At 33.8% G+C, this 21019-nt stretch overlaps 1 protein-coding gene across 1 annotated transcript in view; it reads left to right on the forward strand.

Moving 5' to 3' along the window:
- LOC132121275 (AT-rich interactive domain-containing protein 5B-like) overlaps positions 1–21019 on the forward strand; it is a 125808-nt gene that overhangs the window by 17063 nt on the left and 87726 nt on the right. The window lies entirely within an intron of this gene.

The raw sequence follows: 21019 nt of genomic DNA on the forward strand, positions 1-21019 counted from the left end.
TATACTTTACGTAGTATGCAAATATCAGTGTACTAACAGTATACTTGTAAGTGTACTATTTCAGTACTCATTGGGACTAAATTGGCCCACTTTCTAGTATATAAAGGTATACTTTTAAGTATAACAGTAGTAAACTTTGAGAACACTATCTATGTTTTTAGTTTGTACTGCTGTATTAACTAACTATACTAAAAGTGAACTTGTAAGTATACAGATAGTTTACTAATTAAATACTTGTAGCATTTTAGTACACTTGGAAGTATAGTCTTCGTAAACTACTAGTTTAGTAGTTTTATACTGCAAGTATACTTGTAAGTTTTCTTTAAGTGAACTTTACATCATACTTTAAAGGGGTCATATGATGCAATTTAATATTTTCCTTTCTCTTTGGAGTGTTCTTGGTGAATAAAGAAGATCTGTGAAGTTGCAACGACTAAAGTCTTAAATCCAAAGAGATATTCTTTATGAAAGTTAACACTTATCCACGCCCCCCTGAAACGGCTCATTCTAACACAGCACCACATATCTACATAATATTTCCTCCACATGCTTGAGGCATTCGGCCAATCACAATGCACTGGATAGCTGGCCAATCACAACACACCTCGCTTTTCAGAGAGATTAGCTTTGTGAAAATTGTCGCGTTTCAAAAGGCGGGGCATAGAGGAAAATAATGTTTTGTTTTTTTTACCTTAAACCGCATAAACACATTTCATTACACCAAATACACAAAAAAATATATACATTTTAGCAACATCATATGACCCCTTTATGTATACTACTATGTCCCTATTTAGGTATTAATTTGTATATATTTTGTTATATGACTATCTGGACATACAAACATACAATTTTATTCCAGCTTTAAGCATTCTTTTTTATAAACACTTGAATGTGGGTAAGTTTTATAAATAAAAAAAAAAAAAAAATAAGCAACATTTTGAACAAAAAGACTATTAATTGGATTCAGAATGATAATCAAAACGTCGATGAAGTCAGTCAACACCCTGGAGCTTGACAGTCTTTATTTCCTCTTCATTGGTCGACATTTAATTCCATAACGTTACACCGTTTTGATGCTGTTTCATGTCTGATGATCATGTTAGAATACATGTGGAAGCATCTGTTGTTTCGGTTTCTTCTTCACTTGTGTTTATTTTGAAAATTCTGTACAGAAGATGTGTAATAGCACCCCCTACAGTATAACAATGAAAACACGGATTCTCAGAGCATAAACATAGCTCAAATATATTTACACTTAAAGCCCATGTCACACTTGAATAAACTTTTTTCATAAGGGTAAGAAGGAAGGCTGTCTGCCGGTGAAATGAAAATGAAGTCGTTTTTGAAACAGTACTGTGCTCGCGTTGATGTAAAATAAAAAGGCATTTGGCAAAAATTGATGCTGAATAAAAACTGATTGCTCACCTGCACAAATAGGGAGTGCATTAATAATTAAAACTGTTTTTTCACCGTCTGGATGACAGCCAGCGAAGAACTGCCAAGAAAATTGTGAGGGAATGTAAAAAATACAGTTTGTAATCAGTTGAAACATTGTTTATCACCTCTATTGCAATATATTTTGCCATCAGGGAAGAGCTTAGTGTCTACAAATCTGACATAAACTTTATACTCTGATTTGTGAAGTCTGCAATAATTAGATTTTAAAAGCTCCTGCTTTTGATAGAGGGACTGCAATAATTTTAGCCATTTCTCAAGGGAAACAAGATGATGGTTATAAAGATTCTGCCGTATTCGGCTCCTGTCAGAGCGCTCTGGGAAGCTGCATAATAATAATGCAGATCTTTGGACTGCCCTTGAAAGTGCTGTAGATTTAATGATGTTCCGTTTCGGTTCCACCCTCTCCAGCTAAATGCACAATCAAAAATATAACATTCACTGCAGTTACACATTTCAAGAGTATGCAAGGATCACGGCACTATTGTAGTTAAAAGGGAATCATTTTTTTGGAATATGTTTGCAGATACACCCAATATCAGCACCTAATATATCAGTCTTGTAGCAAGTGTAAGTTGCTAAACAAGTGTTGAGTGACAGCAATTAGATTTTAAGTCACATTCCATTTCACCAGTAACACACTAAAGCTAATTTTTTTTCTCATATTCAGCTGCCAAGTCAGTGTCTTAGATGAAGGAAAAAAGCTTTAATGGCTCTCACTGAAGCTTAACCGAGAAAAAAAAATAAAAGGTAAAGAAAAACCACTTGAAATCGACTTGATGCATTCTTAATCTCGTAATTAACATATATCCCCTCTGGCATTGTTACACAGTTTGATGAAGTTTGGGATATATTGCTCAAATTAATTATTGTGATGGTAGCGATACGTAAACATCTAATTTCTGCTTTGGCTGCCGACATCAAAACCATTCAGGTCACAGGAAGCATGGTTCTGTCTATCTGTCTGTTTACTTGTCTGTAAGCCTGCACTTTTGTTACTGGGTTCAGTTTAGGTTCTCCAACTAATATGATATATATGATACATAAGAAGACCGCTGAAGAGCTGTTGTCTTTGAACAATGGCTGGGTGTTATCAGATTCACCGTGTGATCAGAACCCCACCCTGCTGTGCTATCTGTGTATGATATGGAGCATAATGAGCATACAGTAATTTAACGCCGGATGGCGACTCTTTAAGATGATCAGGTGTTGATTTGCACGGAGCGTGAGAAGTGGAAATGTCTCGTGTTGTCAGTGCCGTTTGAGAGATCGTTTGCGCTGCACCTGGAGGGTAGTGATATAATCACAAGTGGCTTCTCTTTCATGGCGGATGTGATATACCTGCTCAATTATAGCCGCTGTAAAATGAATAATAGAGCCTAACAACACTCCTGACGGAAAGTATTCACTATGAAACAGATTTGTTTATCTCTATCTGTCTGTCTGTCTGTATGTATGTCTGTCTGTCTATCCGTCCGTCTGTCCGTCATTTAATTTTATTCTGTTCTGTCTGTCTGTCTGTCTGTCTATTTATCTATCTTAGTTTTACTATCTGTCTATCTGTCTTTCTGTCATTACATTTGATTATCTATTGTCTGTCAGTCTAATGTATCTGAATCTGTCTAAATATTTTATTATATTTATTTGACTATGAATAAATGTTATAAATCTTTGTGACTATCCAGCTATTCCCATATCTCTCTATTCGATTCCTTCCTACTATCATGGAGTAGTAAAAGTGGGATTTTTTATTGTCTGTTGAGACTGTATATGTATGTGGAGCCTCTTTCTGGGTTCTTTGTTTGAGACAGATTTTGGCTCATTGCATTCTGGGGATATTGGCTAGAGTCTGTCTGCTAGATGACATGTCAAAAAAATTAATGCTGCAATTTGTGACCTGAATCTATGTGAATTTCAGTTTCATGTCCTGATAAAGGCAATCCACGTTGTGCTGACACTGGCAGGGAGAGCAAGGCTAATGCAAAGGAGAGTAAAACAGATGACATGTTATCTTTAACAGTCATGGTAATATATTCTTGGCTAAATACTTTGATATTGCTAGCATGGAGATTCTGGGCAAGAATTGAGGCGCAAATAACAAAATGCATTATTATGTATAGAGTGTATGCACATTGTTGTAACATTTTAGATGGAGTGCTGAAAAAAACATGCTTATTTCAGCATTTGCTTTACATTTTGCAGAATTTATAAAAAGACATCACCATCCTGCCGAAGTAAATGAAAAGGCGTATTGATATTTGAATAATCCATGCTACAGAAACAAATGTTCACTCTCTTTATACTGATTTAGATTGCTCTGTTTGTTCTGCTCTCAATCCAGCCGATTATTTAATGTTTTCTAACAATCATGTTTTTCTTATTGGCAAGCCTGCTGGAAGTTTACAAGGCTTATTGTCTATTAGAGCTCTCTGATCTTCTTATATCGCTGCTCTCTGACTGAATCCAGACACCAAAGCCAGCGTTTCCAAAACTGTGGAGTGGGAATTGAAATGGAAAAAGCCTGTTGGTTCACTAATAATGGCAAAGTCATTTTTTAAACACAAAACATGGAAAGAAGCCGTAATCATCTGCCAAACTTATTTTTTGCTACTTTTTTCCTCATATCCACAAGGCAAGACTCCCTGAGCTGAAGTATGTGAGGTGAGATAGCATCCGTGCCAGCAGACAGTCCAACAATGTGCACGTTTTCCAGGCATGACCTTTGAAGAAATTAATAGTTTTATTGTCTGTCCATTACAGAGCATGAGACAACAGTCAAGTAGTTAATGTTACTTCTCCTATAAATGCAACCCCCCCCCCCCCCCCAACCCAACCCAATAACCTGAAGCTGAACGGAAAGAGGAAAACCATAGCAAGAGTTACCAACAACAGATGGAAAATAAGTGTTCATTTGTCTTTTAAGAGCATTGCATTATATGTTCTCAGACAGCTGCATTTGTCCCTGCAAAGGAAATTCAAATAAATCTTTTCTGAAGTTCGTCACCCCCTCCGGGCAGCTATTGTGGAATCTTATATTTTAAAGCGAGGGGACTGGCTGTGTTTGTCAGGAAGCACAATGTGGCTTATTGTGGTATCTGGTGCCAAGCCCCAGTCACTCACGATGACTAATCTGTTATTATCGTCAGCCGATCATTTCATGTCTAATAAGCTTTCGGGGAGTTGCGAAATTCAAAAAGGCCTTCTTTTAAATATTAAACGTCTCAGACTTTGTGCCGTTTACATTTCTTAGGCAAATGAATGCCCTATTTGCTTGCACTGTCCTCTTGCTAATTCATTTTGCTTAGTCATATGGCTCTGAATATTGTGTGCATGAGGGGTTTATTTATTTGCTAATCAAATTTATTCCACTCAAGAGTTTTATCTTAACAAAGCCTACTGTCATATTTGACATACATATTTAAGGCCTCTAAATTATCAACATGATCAAAACTTTGCTGAAAAACCTAAATCTAAATGTGCCTTGTGTTGTCTGCTTGATAGATTATACTTTTTTTTACGATTTATACTTTATACTAATAAAATATTATATATATATATTATTTTTTGTAAAAGGCCTTTCAGTGTAGCTAATGCTCGTGGCTCACATGTCATTTTGCTCTGAACTTTTTACCGATTTTTATAAAGTAAGGGTAAAAATAGCTTTTATATTGTTAGTAATACAAACCCAAATTCCAAAAAAGTTGTGACTGTACAAATTGCGAGTAAAAAAGGAATGGAATTATTTTTCAAATCTCAAACTTATATTTTATTCACAATAGAATATAGATGACATATCAAATGTTGAAAGTGAGACATTTTGAAATTTCATGCCAAATATTGGCTCATGTTGAATTTTATGAGCGCTACACATTCCAAAAAAGTTGGGACAGGTAGCAATAAGAGGCTGGAGAAGTTAAATGTACATATAAGGAACAATTGAAGGACCAATTTGTAACTTATTAGGTCAATTGGCAACATGATTGAATATAAAAAGAGCCTCTCAGAGTGGCAGTGTCTCTCAGAAGTCAAGATGGGCAGAGGATCACCAATTCCCCCAATGCTGCGGCGAAAAATATTGGAGCAATATCAGAAAGGAGTTTCTCAGAGAAAAATTGGAACATCTCTGGAACAATCTCTGTGCGTAATGGTCAAGGCCGGAAAACCATACTGGATGCCCGTGATCTTCGGTCCCGTAGACGGCACTGCATCACATACAGGAATGCTACTGTAATGGAAATCACAACATGGACTCAGGAATACTTTCAGAAAACATTTTCGGTGAACACAATCCACCGTTCCATTCGCCGTTGCTGGCTAAAACTCTATAGGTCAAAAAAGAAGCCATATCTAAACATAATTCAGAAGCGCAGGCGTTTTCTCTGGGCCAAGGCTCATTTAAAATGGACTGTGGCAAAGTGGAAAATTGTTCTGTGGTCAGACGAATCAAAATTTGAAGTTCTTTTTGTTAAACTGGGACGCCATGTCATCCGGACTAAAGATGACAAGGACAACCCAAGTTGTTACCAGCGCTCAGTTCAGAAGCCTGCATCTCTGATGGTATGGGGTTGCATGAGAGCGTGTGGCATGGGCAGCTTACACACCTGGAAAGGCACCATCAATGCTGAATATATCCAAGTTCTAGAACAACATATGCTCCCATCCAGATGTTGTCTCTTTCAGGGAAGACCTTGCATTTTCCAACATGACAATTACCCGACCACATACTGCATCAATTACAACATCATGGCTGTGTAGAAGAAGGATCCGGGTACTGAAATGGCTAGCCTGCAGTCCAGATCTTTCACCCATAGAAAACATTTGGCACGTCATAAAGGGGAAGATGTGACAAAGAAGACCTAAGACAGTTGAGCAACTAGAAGCCTGTATTAGACAAGAATGGGACAACATTCCTATTCCTAAACTTGAGCAATTTGTCTCCTCAGTCCCCAGACGTTTGCAGACTGTTATAAAAAGAAGAGGGGATACCACACATTGGTAAACATGGCCTTGTCCCAACTTTTTTGATGTGTTGATGTCATGAAATTTAAAATCAACTTATTTTTCCCTTAAAAGGGTAAAATGTTCTCAGTTTAAACATTTGATATGTCATCTATGTTGTATTCTGAATTAAATTTTGAAATTTGAAACTTCCACATCATTGCATTCTATTTTTATTCACAATTTATACAGTGTCCCAGCTTTTTTGGAATCGGGTTTGTATTTTAAGATTGAATACTTACTGGACTGAAGAAACTTAGGTTTACTTCGGTTTCATCTCTCAATCATCATTGTATTGCAATTCTGTGATTATAAAATTTATATACATATCTTAATAAGATATATTGGGATATATAAAGTTACAACTGATTTTTATATGCATTTTATGTAAGTATTACTGACTGTTATACTGTCATTGTCATCCCATTGATTTAAATTACAATTTTTCAGAATTACATCTTACCTTTTGGCCATAAAAATAGCATATTTTGCACCAAATTGCATATTTTCGTTCAGTTAAAGCAAAATGTAGGTCTTTCTTTCTTTCTTTATGCACTCCATACTCTTATCATATTACTGTATATGAGCCAGAAAAACCTCATACTCAACAAAAGCCATATGCAAATTATTTATACACATTTTGTCTACAGGTACATTTTGTACTGTATGTCAGGCTTTATAGGGTTAATATCCAAAAAATTGTCCAGGTTTCATTATATACTCGACTACATTTAAAATAGTAGTTTTACAAAAAAAACCATGTCATTAATTATCCCCCCTTCATGTTCTTGTTTTTCTTCTGTGGAACACAAAAGGAGAACTTAAATTTGTCTCTGTTCCTCACACAAAGCTGTCAGATGACCTCAGAACACTTGAAATATATGTACACATCAAATAGGCTTCTTTTATGGTGCTTTTGTCATTTTTGCAACTTGACAGATATGATTATATATACGTTTGTGTTCCATGAAAAAAAAAATGTATGCATCTGACACTATGGTTTGAGTACATGATGACAGAGTTTTGGGTAAACTATTCTTTTAAGTTGGTTTCTTTCTTTGCATTGTTAAATTTAACCTCATTGATGTTTTTTTCTTTTTTTTTTTTTTTTAGAGGATGTGGTATTGCTCTCGGGGGGGCTGATCTGAAACCCCCAGGTGATTTGCACAAGTTTGCAGAAAAGGAAGACAGCTGCATGCCTTCAAAGCGGAGAGAAACTTTGTTACTGTCAGCATATATTTCAGTGGCTGGAAAACTCTCTTGGACTGATTTATCAAGTTAGCTGTTAGCCCTTTGAGACAGTAAAACAAAGATAAGGGCATAACTAAATAAATGAATAAAATGGCAGTTAGATGTATTTTTCCTAGTTGTTCTTCCTGTTTTTGATTAAATAAATTCTTTACAGTTTCATGGTGGGTAAAACATAAAATATAAAATAAAAAGAGAGAAAAAAAAAAATCGAAATTAAATGTGCACAACTAGCATCACCAAAGAGAAATATATAAAAAAAGATTGTATGTGTACTTATTTATTTATTTTTACTAATTTGCCCCAGTCCCTACCCCAATCTGTCATTGGTCAGATGAAAGAATAGCCCCTCCCCAAACTTATTCCATTGGTTGAGCAATTGCTGCTGTATTCTGCTAGTTAAGATGTTCAAATGTTCAAAAAAAAAAGTTCAGATAATAATTGATTGTGCCTCTGAGGGGCCATTTACACAAACGTTCAGCCAAAAACTGAAAACTTTTTATGCGTTTTACCTGTTCGTTTACACGACAATGACGTTTTGGGGACTCAAAGTGCATGTTCTTGAAAATGGCACCATTATCGTTTCCGTGTAAACACCCAATACGGGAATCTTTGAAAACGGTTATGTCATGCGCATGCGTAGTACATGTTAGGTATGTCAACATGTGCAGTACATGTCGATTTTAAAGGCAAGTGCGAACAAACATACACAGCAATGGCGGAGTACATGGTACTGTTGTTGCTGTTTAAGAGTTTGCCAATGCTTCTTCAGCAAAGTGTGGATTTACTTCACCAATATTACAACCAACAGCCAAGACGCATCATATACAACATATAATCATCACTTCCCTACAGGTGCTGTTTACTAACAAGGTGACATCAACTACTGGCCTGGCATACGTAATACAGCATTTGTGGCTGTTTTCGCAGATATGTGTAATCGTGAACCGTTTTGAAAACATTGTTGTGTATACGTTAAACTTTTTAAAAACACAAGGGAAAAAACGTTTCAGTTTTTGATTACACTGTTGTCGTGTAAACGTAACCTTGAATTTTTTTTTTATATAAAAAACTAGAAATAAATGAGAGCTACTGCATGATTAAATGCTAAAATATGGTTGTGTTTTTTTCTTCCATAGCGCAGAACCCCACGGTTCAAGATGGACAGTGATCCTTTAATAAGCACGCTCTTTGTGGCAGCTCTTAGAATTATGAATGATTAATTCTTTGGACTGCAGATGAAGAAATTAGCACAATAGTGCATTGATAGTATACTATCATCTTATCCTCTGTCATCTAATCCCTCCTTTTGTGTCACACTCAAAATGCTTTTAAATTAGTTTCATTGGGTAATGCGCTTCTTTCCCTCTGTCTGTGGCTATTGTCATCATGTTGAGTCACATGAGTGTCGCCATTGTCTCCAGGCTTCCCAGAATGCACTTGCCATTTCCTGTGAACATCGCAAGTTAATCGCTTTGACATACATGTCTTTTGTCGCCAGTGTTTGACTGCTGTATATTGAAATTTGTTGTTAAAATAAATAAACGACAAATATGTTGTGTTGAGGATGTTATGGTAGTTACATGCATTCGCTGTTTAAATTTGTGTTTTAATCAGAAAGAGAAGCATAAGCGTGTCAATTATTTAATGACTTTAGGTTTATGTAACAAAATAACACATGGAATTAAATACTTTTACTTTTTACTTTTTCATTAAAATTTGAAATGCTCAGCTGTTTTTCTGGTTGCATCAAAGCCTGGCAATGTGTTAATCTGTCCCTGTCATTCTTATAGATTTCAGAGATGAAAGCTCCTTTATTTTCATTGTTTCGGACTCGACTGGAGATAAATTCTGGGGTGCTGCTCAAAGGGCCAGATCTGATCTTTTGTAATACGTACGAGAGATGTTCCATGATATCAGGTCTTGAGCGGTTCATGAGAATTTTGCAGTACACATTAAATTCCCACGACTCAAGCTCCCAACTCTGTGAACCGCTCACTCTGTCATTCTGCTGTATGTTGCGCACAAATATGCTTATGTTGCATGAAATATTTATTTCTAGAAAGCAAATTACTGAAAGCAAATATGTTCGATGCACACTAGAAAGATTTAGCTGTGATTTTGTTTTTGTTTTTGTGTGTAATAATATCATAAGTTTGTAATCTTGGTAACTAAACCGCTGCAGAAATAAACTGTTTCATCAGCTTACATCAGCCAGTGTATTAGCACTTACAAAGGGAGCCATTTATTTTGAGCCATATAATGCTGCTATGTTAATGATTTTGGTATACACTTATTAAACATATAATTAGTCTGTAATATTTATATCATATATTTATATATTACAAAATTATACAAAACAAAACAATTTTTTTTAAAACCGTTACAATGTGAAATATTATATTTAAACAAAATATATTTTCAAAATTTTTGGGAATCAGCCAGTGTATTAGCACAATTGTTCAGTATCCATCACTCCAGTCTTCAGTGTCACATGATTCTTCATAAATCGTTAATTATTATAATTTGTAATAATTATGATTATATATATATATATGTATGTATGTGTGTGTGTGTGTGTTGCTTAATTTGATAATGCTTGCAAAGTAATCACAGATATATGGGGAATATTCTTTTATATTGTTAGAAATCTATATTTCCTTTTCTTGAGCACATAATGAGAAGTGATCTTTCTTTCCCTGAAAAAATATCTGTATCTTTGTATGTGGCTGCACCTTGTTATTCAGGTTTCTATATAGAGGCATCATTAGAATAATAGGCTCAACATGTCTCTCTTCTTGTCTCTTCAGAAAGTAGAACATTTTGACATAACCAAATTAGTTTTACCCCGTCATGTTTTACAAAAGCCATTAAATGCAAAGTTTGCTGTGTTGTAATCAATAATACAGACAGTTATATTTGGAACTGGTCCCTCTGTAGGAATATTAGTGCTTTGGCTTGTTGCTAGGGAGCAACACGAATTGTGGAGGAACTATAGCGGACGAATGCCCACTGCTGTTAAATATCGACAGGTGCCATAAATCATCAACAAATGGTTTGGACATCAGAGGATATACTGGAAAAATGAGCCCAGGGTAATTTAAGCTCAGACAAGCTGGAATCAAAGAAAAAGAAATATTAGAGTATTATGGGTAGAGTTGTGCCACGTTGTGCCGTCCACTTCTGTATCACAATATACTGGGTTTATTTATCAAGTGATTCCTGTGGCACGCAAACAGCAATCATACATCCTCGCCAAAGAAACCGTTTCAGTAACTGAGTGCAGGAACGCTGTGTTTTTCCAAAGCGCCCACTCGCTCAATTCAGTGTTTCCTCTCAGTTTGGTGAAAATATCACACCGTGTCCATCATGGAGTCAATGAATGGTTTGTTTGAAGGGTAATAGTTGAATGCTTCTCGGGCTTTTAAGACACACAAGTCCTTGGAGAAGAAGTACAGGAACTGGTGGAGGACGTATTAGGGACATCTGAATATGAAAAGCTTTAAATATTTATGTGAAATTGTGGCAGGTGATCGGTTATCTGGGGAATCGGTTTATATTATCTCGTTGACGACCCTGTACCATGAGGAGAAAGAAAAATAGCTTGAATTACTAAAGTACTGCTGTTTACGGTGCTGTTTTGCTGTCTAACAGAGAACAAAGTAATTGAAAATATCAACCTAGAAGGTTCTTGAAATTGTCTTTTAAATGCTAAATTGTTTACAGTTTCAATACCATCAAATATATGTATATATTTATAAAAATTGAAACTAATCAGCTAAATGTAAAAAGGTAGTGCTGTCAAACGATTAATCACGATTAATCGCATGCAAAATAAAAGTTTTTGTTTACATACTGTTATATATGTGTGTGTGTACTGTGTATTTATGTATATATAAATACAAACACATGACCGTATATATTTAAGAAAAATATTGTATGTTTATATGTAAAATATATTTATCTATAATATAATAATATAAATGTATATACATATAAATATTTTCTAAATATATACTGTATGTGTGTGTATTATGTAAACAAAATTTTTTATTTTGGACACGATTAATCGTTTGACAGCACTAGACTTAAACTTAAATTCAGTTTAATATAAGTAATAAAATAATATAATATATAACAATAATATAATATTAGAATAATGTAATTTATAATATATCTAATATATATATATATATATATATATATATATATATATATATATATATATATATAATATAATTTATTAGAATAAAGTTTGAGTTTTCAAAAACAAAAAATAAACTGAATGAACAGTGGATTGAGTTTAAGTGGACTAAAAAGAGATTTGAATTCACTTCTAAATGAATGTTTAACTATGTTGATATTAATTAATTGAATAATAATAATGATATGTTTTATTTATATAGCGCCTTTCAAGAACCCAAGGTCCCTTTACAAAAAGTTGATAGATAACATGAACAACAGATATGCAGTCAAATAATCCAAGACATTAGATGTAGCTTCATTATATAATGAGAGAATCTCACCAGGACAAGAGAGATTAACAGAGAGAGACAAAGCATTAGAGAATTATTCATTGCTTACATTTTTCATGTTTCGGAAGGATGTTGTAGATTTAATTTTAGATTTCGCAAGAGGAAGATAAAAACTAAAGTTAGTGGGTTTATGGTCAGATGTGTCAACTTCGAGACCCTTGACACAAACACTGTCAATGCCAGCAGAGCAGATTAAGTCAAGGGTATAAGAATGAAAGTGTGTAGGAAAATCAATATGCTGAGATAAACCAAAGTAATCCAGTATAGCCAGCATTAGCAGAAATACAGTCTGAATCAACATGAATGTTAAAATCACCAAGCATTATAATATTGTTATATAGAGCAGATGCAATAGTGAGTGAAAAACACTCTCTGTCGTAACCAAGTGTCAAAGTGAAGCGAGTGACCCAGGAATGCCATGAGAAAATACCAGTCCAGACATCCTAAAGACTAAAATTTAGAAAGACTAAAATTTAGAAAGAGCTTGCAAGCAATTAGCAGATAAACAACAAAACGACGAAAATGGTAATGAGCAGTGTTGGGGAGTAACTAGTTACATGTAACGGCGTTACGTAATTTAATTACAAAATTATTGTAACTGTAATTAGTTACAGTTACTAAGAAAAAATGAGTAATTAAATTACAGTTACTTATGAAAATTTTTACGATTACAAAGGGGATTACATTTGAATATTTACACACATCCACATACAGATTTAACTGATTTCTTTCCCAAATTGCACTGACTTTTCTGAGACATACCGCGCTAATAATTTCCGGGATGCGGAAATACAGTCTAGTTCGTAGAATCCAGTCATAAAAACGGAATGCCTAACGCGGACGGAATATGCCACATTTTGGATGACTAAATCAAAAGTAGGTCAGTACACTTGAATCAAAACATGACATGGACTAGTGTCTGTGAATATAAAGCCCCAAAAATGCAATATATGACTTGCACATTCTGCGTGTCTGTGGAAATCAGGCGCGGACTTGACACCGGGAGAACCAGGACAATTCCCGCGGTGGCCTGGCAGCCGATTTTGCCCCACTATTTAATATCATTATTGTATAATTGCCTGCCGAGTGTACTAAAGCGATCATTTGCGAATCCGTCATTTGATAATTAAATCTCTAATAAGTCATGAAGTGTTAGTTGTGACTCGCGCGCTCTCCGCGCCTCCGCCAAACGGTTTGGATCAGAGGTAGCCCCTAATCAATGCGAGAGAGAGAGAGAGAGAGAGAGAGAGAGAGAGAGAGAGAGAGAGAGAGAATAAAGTGGACTGCTGGAGCAGAGAAGCAGAACTCCTGTTCAGGGTTTCAGGTCAGTTTCATCTGTAAAGATGTTTTTTTGTCTTTGTTTTTTTATTTATTTAATCAAGCAGCAGCACGTTGCTCATCAGTCATCACTCAAAATACTATATAAAGGACATCATTATTATCTGTTGTAATGTTACAGTAGTAATTCAGCTGAAAAAAAATCAAATTTTTTTTTATAGGTTTAGGGGGAGCTACGACAGTCAACAACACAACCCTTACGAAAATTAACATTTTAATATTTAACTATAAATCCAGAGAAAATGGTTACTATTGTTTAAATGTGATAACCAAAAATGTAAAATTATTTTACAAATGTATTTATTTAAAAATAAATACAAATCCATTTGCAAAAAAACAAAAACAAAACAAGGTTATTTTACTTTTATATAGGCTAATAAAAGCATGGTAATTTTTTGTAAGGGAAAAACATGACTCGTGTACAGTATTAGGATTTTTCTATAAAGATATTGTAGTATTGTAGAGTATTGTATTGTAAAGTATAGTTTTGTTCAATCTTGAGTATTAAAGTCATGAGAGAGATGGATAACAGGGCAAAATAAAGAGACTGAAGAGAAAAATGGAAGTGAAGGTGCAGTTCAGGAGAGAACTTATAATTATTTTGCATGTCCCCAAATTAAAGATTTAAACCTTTTTTATGTCAGGTCCATACAAAAAATAGTTTTGTCCATGAATTTGTTTGTATGAGTTTGAATTTTCCAGTCTGAATTTTTTTCCCAGTCCGCCCCTCCTGTAAATTAATGGCAAAGACATGGTTTCATTTACTACACATAGGCCTACTGAAGCTCGCAGTGTTTTCAACCTCTGCCGCCTCAATATAGGAGTACACGAGCACATAAACATAATTTCTAGAACTGCTCTGTGTCACTTCATGTGCATTTTACTTATTTTGAGAAAACTATCATCATATACAGAGACAGCAGTTCAAAAAATACCAATGTTTCAGGAGTTTATTACACAGAATACGTCACATGCTTATTAGATAACTGTATTTAAGTTGATGTATATGCTTTTATTTATTATTCTTTAATTTTCACAAATTTAGAAAAGTAATCAAAAAGTACTCAAAAGTAATTAGTTACATTACTTTAATAAAGTAATTGAAAAAGTTACACTACTATTACTTTTTAAACAGGGTAACTTGTAATCTGTAACCTATTACATTTCCAAAGTAACCTTCCCAACACTGGTAATGAGTAGATGCAAACAACTTACAAATGAGAAATACAACAAGTAATTCATAATAAAGAGGAAATTAAAACCTATAATACAAGTGTCTGTAATACAAGTGTTTCACACATTGTTTATTATTTCTGTAAAAAGTATTTGTGCTTAAATGTACTTCTGTGTTCTTACGGCCTTACATGTCTGATTTTAAAATCATTTTTCTTAATGGCTTATTTTTATGAAAATGTTATTATGTGTCAGTGTTGTTATTATGAACTATAAAACTAAAAATGAAACTTTTTTTTATTATTGAAAATTAAGCTGAAATAAAATAAAACATTAGTGAAAAAACTTCAAATTAGATGTGTTGCATTGGCAGGTAATGTGATGTATTAAAATCACTAAACCTAAAACAGAAATAAAATATATATTAAAAGCTAAACTGAAATGTTTAAAAAAAAATAACAAATGCACATACAAAAAAAAAACTTCATTAATCAATACTATAATAACATAAATAATACTAAAATAACACTGCAATTTGAATGCAGTGAGAGCTGGATTCTTTTCCCATTTGAGTTTACTAATACTAATAGTTTACTGAGTTTGATTCCTTAAAAAGAATAACTTAAGTGTGAAAACTTAAAAAGTGATGCATTTTATTTTGAGTGTGAAAATGTTCATATATTGATTTTCCAGAAAATTATAAAAATTCAAATCTTTGCTCATGTGTTTGTTTTAGCATAATATCAACACAACAAGATTGCTTCAGCCAATAGCATTATTGTTTGTTGACCAATGGCAGGTGAGGAAAGTGATTGGGGGGGATTAATTAAAAATTATTATTTTTCATTGTCACTTTTTTTTTTGCAGTTCTATTTGTTGATACTAGTGAATTACAAACGCCACCTTTAAAAAATCTTTCTATTGGCAGGAAGACATTATTTAATATATAACCCTCTTTTACAGTGACTTTTATTCTTTTGAGTATCTAAACCGCAGCAATATGAGCTGTTAAATCAGATTGATTTTCAAATCAAACTAATCACAATATGATTGTTCTGTCCCTTCTTCTGTTCAGATAGTTCTGTAAATTGTTATTCTGTATTTACAACATGACGATCGATATTATTCGGGTAGTGTATGTTGTAATCTGTTGTGGCACTCACATCAGGCATATTGAAGTATCAGAACCAATTTAATGACCCAACAGGGGCACAGAATCTCAGCAGCCCGCAACATTAATAGATAGATGTTGTTTGACTCATTAGAGGTCATGGCTGTGAATAATAATTAGGGCAAGACTGATTATGCTGAACTCAACTCTAATAAGAAATGCATTTAAAATTTCTCTACAATCTCTGGAAGGACGCATGCGCTCATCACTTCAACGTGAAGCACACACACACACACACACAGGAAATTGATTTGAGGGTTTATGACTGAAGTACAATTTTGTTAACTATTATTGATGGGGAGTCTTGCAAATAAAACAGTTGCCTTGGCGTTGATGACACATTTTCCTTTCATTATTGTGTTCTGAGGCGTAGAGAGCACTAATAATAACTCACACCAATGACTTTAGCATCAACACACGCTTATTTTAATACAGAAACCAGGACAACTAACAAGAAGCTGCTGTCAGGATTCCAGGAATCTTTTTTTTTTTTCTTTTTTTCTTCTGTCTTCATCCACACGCTCGAATTGATATTTTAACCTTCATATTTTAAAGAGACAGGTAGCTATTACTGCGTGTTTGTTGAAGCTGACTCATTGACAGGGAGAACATGTTGGGTAAGGGTTGTTTTGGAGGGTGGAGATGTACAGGAATGTATCTCAAGGCCTGTGTTTGACTTTCTGGGAATTCACCGGCCCATCTGGCGAAACTTTTGAAGTTGATGTGTAATGTGTATTAGCAGCAGTTGTTTTTATTGAGACTAAGTCAGTGTACCTTGGTGTCTGCAGTGTTGTTTTAATATCTTTGAGGTTCTATTATAGCATTTTTAGTAATATTTTGAATAGTTTTTATTTCTATTTTTTCCATTTTAATTTTAGTTACAGTTTAAGAATTGTTTTGATTTTGTCGTTTGTAGTATGTTTAGTAAGGAGCATGTTTAGTTTTTTGTTGTTGTTGTTGTTATATATGTCTATATAGTTTATCCATTTTTATTTCAGTTTTAGTTGTTTTAGTACAAGTTCAAATTAAAACTAGGGTTGTAGCTGAAACATTTTTTTATATTTTATTTCAGTTACTGTTTATGTTATTTCAATGTATAGTCTGTATAACCTTGTATTTAAATGTTTTAATTTTCAGTTTTACTTTTAGTTAACAATAATAATCCTCCTGCACTGTAAAAAAGTCAATAAATAAATAACTGTATTGGTTGTTTTCTGCTAGGACATTATTCATTCATTTCACAGACATTTCCATTAACCCTGAAACAATGCAATGCAGTGCAAAAATTCATAATACAGGAAAAACACCTGTAAAAATCAATATGGAAGATTTCTTTATATTAATATAGTACATTGTGCCCTACTTTTTATGGATTTTTTTTTGTCTGCAGTAGTATTATTTTTTTATATCATTAATATGATATTATAGTTTTTGTAAATATTTTGAATAAGACTATTTTTGTATTCGCTGTTTTAATTTAGAAAAATTGGTAATTTTGTTGTTTTGTAATTTGTATTAGTGTTTTATGTTTATAGTTTTAGTTAAGTTCTTTAAAAAAAAGAGAGAAATATTGACTTGTCAGCTAACTGGTTTATATATATATTTATCTATAGCTAAGAAATACTTTTTTATGTCAAGGTTTTGTTTTATTTCAAGAAACAACCAAACAAACTTGTTTTTGTGGTTAAGCTTTAGTTAACAGTAATAACCGTGGTCTGCAGGAGATGTTTGACTGATAATAAACAATGTTAGGCTATACTGAGAGCTCAGGTGTTTTTTATTACAATCAAAGGGGCTTTTATATGTCATAATCTTGGGTTATGGCCTTATTTGTAATTGTTGATTGGCAAAGAAGCTCACAGAAGACCTGCTGACAAGTAATTTGGATAAATTGCCCTGTAAACTCCCATCACAAGCTCAGGCACGTTCAAGAGTGAACTTTAAACAAACATTATGAGATGTTTATCTCAATTTTTTTGTCAAGTTACATGTCATAATTGCAATATAAAGTACACTGCCATTTGTATTTTGGACTGTATGGTGTTTTTTTTTATATACTGTTCTCTCTCTATCTGTCTCCTTGAGCTTTTTGTTCTGTCTTGTAACTTGTCATTCTGTCCTTTTTTGAAATAATGAAAAAGTCAAGCCAGAATTTCATTTCATCTAATCAAAATAAAAGGTTTTGTTAAAAAATAGCTTCATTCGTTCTGTTTGATGTCACAGATCCTCAAACCAAGTTTTATAGAACAAAAATATCGTGAATTGTTAAAACTCAAGGACGTTTTACCACATACGCCTGTGTTTTATGTTTAATTGGTCCTCTTTGGCACCGGCAAGCGGTGGAGAGGTGTTATGTAAATATATTCCAAAAGAGGCCCATTTGACATTTGTGGAGCATTTGAGCAGTATACGGCAAGCAAACTGACATAGGTAAAAGGTCCATTCGTCCTGATCTGATGAGACATGTTAGGATTACTCATGCAGATTTCAGTCTGTTGATTTCGGTGCCCCTTCCTCATCACAAAGGCTTTTTGTCAAAGTGTTTTACTGGAAAATTGCATAATGTGATTTTCAGTGCTGTCTAATCATAGTGTAGTGCTAGCCAATTACATTGCTAAACATAAGAAATCCTTTCTTTAGAAAAGGTTAGGTGTTATTATCAGTGTGGCTGTCGAGCTCTTTCTGACCTCTTCTGCAGCCCAAAGCCAAATCTAATCAAGAAACTGTACACTGGTTCTCTGTGTGATTAGCATGGGCCTGTTAAAGACAGATATTTTGAGACCAACTTCTGTAGTGTTGCTAATGGCAAGTAAAAGAGGAGAATACTGTGGGTCTTAAATGGGTCTTGAAACTGTTAACAAATTAAGTCCAGTTGTTTTTCTTTTCAACATACTGTTAATGAGGTGCTTATCCTTCCCACTCAGGAGGTCAGACTAAATATTACATTTATTTTTTTAATAAAATAGGGTTTTAAAAAAGGCTGTTACAAAAACTGGGATGTCTAAATAGAGGTTAAAACCCTGATTTGTGAAATTTGTGAAATGAAAATTAGTGTATAACTTTAAAAAGTAAATACTTTTAAAAAGATTACAAACATTATATATATTTAAAAAAAAACACAACAATGCATATGAAAACAAATATAAACAATTTCGTTTGAATGTTGATAGTACCTTTTAAAAATAAATCAGTACTTTTATTTAGTTAAGACGCATTAAATTAAAAGTGACAGTAAAATATTTATAATATATCTATTCATCAAATAATCAAAAACGTCAAAAATATAAAGCAGCACAACAGTTTTCAACATCGATAGTAATATCGATAGTAGAATGATTTATGCAGGATCATGATATGAATGATATTTTAATCATTTGATCTGAGTGTGTTACCAATGGCAGATGGGGCAATGTTTGGGAAACCTGTCTGATATCAGTCAATATGCTCTGTTTGTTCTGTTTGGCGATTACTAGTGGTGCAGAAATTAAATGTTAAAAAATTGTTATGGCTCTCAGCAGCAGAATGTTTGCGGTCGTTGTGTGTGAATAAAGCTAGTTCTCTCCAAGGACGCCATCATTTTGAGGTTTGCGTCTCGCATGTCATACTTCGAGAGCTTATATTCCAAATTGTCAGGTTTTTGAGGTCGAGAGATGCGATGATACTTTGATTCAGTTGTGAGGTTTTTTTTTTGTTGAGTTCTGATGGGAAGACTAACAGGCGAATGCTATTGCTCAGATCTCTGATCTCCAAGAACTGAATGACGTGGCTTCCTGCCCGGAATCTTTTATATTGCCAATCCTAACAGAGAGCTGTCATGTTTAACCAGCAGCTCAGGCTGTAGTAAAACATAATAGCCCACAAATCTATATCCGAACCCCTGGGAGCCGCTCTCCTCCATGATACTCCGTTATAGAATAAGATTAGCTATATGAAGTCACAGCGCTTCGATTTGGATTGAATTATTATAACTGCGAAGCTAATTTTAGAGATAGTAGAATTCATCAATGGTCTATTTGTAATGCACACCATTGTGTAGCATTCTGACTCATCAAATGATGTCAAACATTGTCAATTAATTATTACATTTATTACATTCATACAATGAAATAAACTAGTTGGATTGTGTTGATGTCATGAAATGATGGTGTGAGAGAACCATAACCATAACCACCGTTTTAATATTATGGAATCAATGGTGTAAATAATACTATACACCTGTTAAACACATTGAAATGCTAAAGTAGAAAGACTTTTTTTTTTCTCGAAGATGTAAATATATTATTGGAGTATGTTTTACAAGAAAATACTATTTCAGTCTTTATATTTCAGAATTTTATGTTTAATTCAGTGTTGCTTTCAGGCCCGCAACCACCTTAGACAATAAGGGGGACAAATACCAACCAATTATTAGAAATGGCTAAATTGTTAGGTTTCTCAAATTTTTACAAGTTAATTTTAGGTCGGTCTGCCTCAGTGGTCTAACAGGACCTTTCAATGACAAAATGATTGAGATGGCCAATCAAAATCATAGTAGGCGGGGTTTACTGTTTACTGTTCACTGAAGCAGTGTGAAGCATCGGTTTTAACACTGAAAGAGCACAATGGTACTAGAAAAATATTTATTATTTGAAAATGTTGTTTTACAGTAGAAATGTCAATTGACCAACAAACCACTCAACTTTTTCCCAAATATGGCCATATGGAATTTTAAACGTGTTATGATTTCTGATTCAAGTAATTCCTTACTGAATGTGAGGAGACAAGAGGCATACAAGTAAAAGGGCATGTGTGCGGATTTCAAAATATTATTTGTAAATAGTTGAAAATGATTATTTTCCAACTAGAATTAGACTTTTAATTTCCTTCACTGTTGTATTTCTTTATTCTTTATAAAAAAATAAAAAAATAAATTGGTCCCCCACAATGGTTACAGCCTTGGTTATTTGTGAAATGAGTGAAAATTGCTTCACAGTTGCTTCCATTTTTATTGTGTGTGTGTGTGTGTGGCAAAAGCTAATAAAACCTTATTTTGAGTTCCTTTTTGTGTGACTGAAATGTCAATGTTCACTTAAAAAAAATAATAATTCTACTTTCTTGT

The sequence above is a fragment of the Carassius carassius genome, chromosome 39 (assembly GCF_963082965.1).
Source record: "Carassius carassius chromosome 39, fCarCar2.1, whole genome shotgun sequence".
Classification (NCBI taxonomy): Eukaryota; Metazoa; Chordata; class Actinopteri; order Cypriniformes; family Cyprinidae; genus Carassius; species Carassius carassius.